Source organism: Schistocerca piceifrons, chromosome 6 (assembly GCF_021461385.2).
Source record: "Schistocerca piceifrons isolate TAMUIC-IGC-003096 chromosome 6, iqSchPice1.1, whole genome shotgun sequence".
In the NCBI taxonomy this organism is placed as follows: Eukaryota; Metazoa; Arthropoda; class Insecta; order Orthoptera; family Acrididae; genus Schistocerca; species Schistocerca piceifrons.
This window is the reverse complement of record NC_060143.1, coordinates 552,814,128-552,817,420: the sequence shown is the minus strand read 5'-3', so window position 1 is coordinate 552,817,420 and position 3,293 is coordinate 552,814,128. Positions and strand designations below refer to the sequence as shown.

Sequence of the window (3,293 nt, the reverse complement as noted above, 5' to 3'; positions counted from 1 at the left end):
CGGGGTCAGGACTGATGGAAGGCATTCCCACTACTGAATCAGGGTCTAGACGTGAACCAGAAGTAGGAACTGTAACCGAGAAGTTGGACCAGATCAAGATTTAAACCTTGTCTGGGACCTAGAGAAGGAAACTACTCAGGGAACAGAGAAAAAAGGGAGGGAAAGAATGGCTTCCTAAAGACAAGTGGAGGGAATTAAAGGGACTTGAACCTAAGACCCCCACATTAAAGGGGATACGCAGACCCCCAAAACGTCAAAGAGATGCAGCAAGAGGATAAGGGAGGAATCTAAGACTCCCTCCTCCCTGGATAAGTGAGCCCAGAAAAAACCGGGGCAAGAAACAGGGTTTTTAAGATGGCATTTAACTGGGAAGGCTATCCACAGGTGGCCATCACCTTGCAGCAGGAGGAACAGATGGTTGTCTTTGAAAAGATTGGGGGGGGGGGGGGACGCTGGTCCAGGACCCAACTTCAGGAGGGTCTATCTAGATCGTGGTGCCCTCATTTTTGTCTGTGAGGGGGTGCACACGGTGGACTGTTTTAAGGACAAGGTGCCCATGATATCCCCATGGGAAGATGCAAAGCTGCTGGTTAAGATGGCAGAGGAGCTTCTTAAGACCATAAAGGTATCAATATGGATACCAAAGATGCTTAAGGATGTCTCTCCTAAGACTCTGTTCGAGAAAATAGAGGCACAGAACCCAAAAGTCTCGACAGAAGACTGGAGAGTGATCAACCAGAAAGTTGTACCGGAAGGACAAACCCTGGTGGTGGAGCTCGAAGAGAAGTCCATTAAGGCGATGCAAGAGCAAGACCTGAAATTATTTTTAGGGCTCTCGCAGGTCAGCGTCAGGGTTATCAAAGACCTCAAAGACAATTATGGCACCACGATGGAGACTGGAGGTGCTGCAGATTAATTTGCAACACAGTAAAGGGGCCTCTGCTGCCCTGAGCCACTGCCTGGGGAGGCAGGAAGTGGACGTGGCCCTGATACAAGAACCCTGTTTATATAAAGGGAGGGTATCAGGCCTCGGTGGCACTGGACGTAAGCTGATCTATGCTAGAAATCTAAGAAACTCAAGAACATGCATCTATGTAAGAAATGGAATTTCTTTCATGTCATTGATGGATTTCTGCTCCAGGGACCTAGTGACCATTAGAATGCAGCAATGTGAGGAAGGTATCACAAGGGAAATTGTCTTGGCCTCAGCATACCTTCCTTATGAAGACAGCTCTCCTCCTCCTTTGGAGGTGAGGAGACTGGTGGAGGCTTGCCATCGGCAAGGTGACCGACTGTTGGTGGGATGTGACGCCAATGCCCACAACCTGGTGTGGGGCAGCAAGGACACCAACAGTAGAGGTGTGTGTGTTCTTGAATTTCTTTTAGGTAACAACTTGGAGGCCTTGAATAGGGGCAATGAACCTACATTCAGAAATAGCAGAAGGGAGAGGTAACTGACATAACCTTTGCTTAAAAATGATGGGCAACTATGTCAAACAATGGCATGTGGTATTAGAGCCATCCTCATCGGACCACATGTACATTAAATTCAAGGTTGAAATGGGAAACACACAGAGCATGGCCTACAGGATTGCTGCAGTGACCTCATATCAGGTCAACTGCACAATCACCAAGAAGTGCACAAATAGGAGTGTGCCTTGGTGGAATAATAACTTGGAAATACAAAGAAAACAAGTACGAAGACTGTTTAACCTTCCAAGACATGAAGGACAATGGGCAAAATATTGTGATGTCCTTGTCAAAAAAACCTTGCGATCAGACAAGCAAAGAAGCCATCCTGGAAGGCATTCTGTGAGGAAGTGGAGAGCATGGCTGCTCACGTCAGACTTCACAGAATCCTCACTTGAGTAGCAACCAATTCAGGAGGTACATTGAGGAAGGAAGATGAGGAATGTGCAAAGACAGTACGTGAGACACTGGAACTGCTCCTCAAAACTCACTTTCCTCAATATGTGAAGATGGTATCTGTTCTTTCAGACATGTCCGAGAGAAAAGATACCATCTTCATATAGTTAAGGCTAACTGGCCATTGACCTCCTTCTTCTGTGCAGATGCACACGCATTGCCCGAACTCTTACGGGACATGGCAAGATTGTCTGCCACGAGTAATGAATGTAGTGGGCAGGGGCACTAAGAAAGTAGTGTGTGGACATTAACTTGGGAATGTGGGTCTCATGGGGAGTGTGAAAGTGATAAATCCCTGCAGTCTCACTATCCTCTGTGCCCTCGGTGGCTCAGATGGCAGAGCGTCTGCCATGTAAGCAGGAGATCCCGGGTTCGAGTCCCGGTCAGGGCACACATTTTCAACTGTCCCTGTTGATGTATATCAACACCTGTCGGCAGCTTAGGGTCTTGATTTAATTATCATTTCATTCCTCAATATGTTCTGCCAGACAACACGGACCAGAATGTGATCCCGGAGAGACAATGGTTCTCAGGCACTCGAAGAGAGGACCGGGAACTGGCCAAGGAGTGTGTGGACTTCAATAAAATTCAATGGGCGGTGGGAACATTCCAACCATTCAAGTCACCTGGCCCAGATGGAATCTTTCTCCTGCAATAGACAGGAGAGAATCTCATAAGAGTACTATGCAGGTTATTCAGGGTTAGCCTAGCAGTAGGAATCATTCCAAATGCTTGGAGGGCAGTGAAGGTTGTCTTCATTCCAAAGCCAGGGAGAACTGATCATACCAAGGCCAAGGATATGGGACCAATCAGTCTGTCGTTCATTCTCAAAACATTGGAAAAACTGGTTAATGTATACATTGGGGAGAGGAGGCTAATTAGGGCCCCTCTACATTCAAACCAACATGCATACCAACCAGCTAAATCATGCGAGACAGCTCTCTATCAACTTGTTGGGAGGGTGGAGAAAGGACTTCACTTCCAAGAAATAGCTCTCTGCATCTTCCTGGATATCAATGGGGTCTTCAGTAACACAACCTTCGATTCAATGGTAAGGGCAGCAGAGGTGCACAACGTAGGGACCATTATATCTAGGCGGACCAGGGCCATGCTTAGTGGAAGGAAGGTAGAGGCTACCATGATGAATGAAAAGATGATGATTAACACCACTAGAGGTTGCCTACAAGGAGGAGTTCTGTCCCGTTTATTGTGGAATTTAGTGGTGAACGAACTCATTGAGGAACTAAATTCCAGACAATGGCTCTGCACAGGATACACAGATGACCTTGTCATAGTAATACTTGGCAAATTTACTGACACAGTTAGAAATATGGCACAAGGAGGACTGAACATTGTGCAAGACTGGA

At 46.9% G+C, this 3,293-nt stretch overlaps 1 non-coding gene across 1 annotated transcript; it reads left to right on the top strand.

The window, feature by feature from the left end:
* The first annotated feature begins 2,243 nt into the window (after positions 1-2,243).
* Positions 2,244-2,317, top strand: Trnat-ugu. Its single transcript has one exon. It is a non-coding gene; the product is annotated as a tRNA-Thr (tRNA).
* The last annotated feature ends 976 nt before the right edge of the window (positions 2,318-3,293 follow it).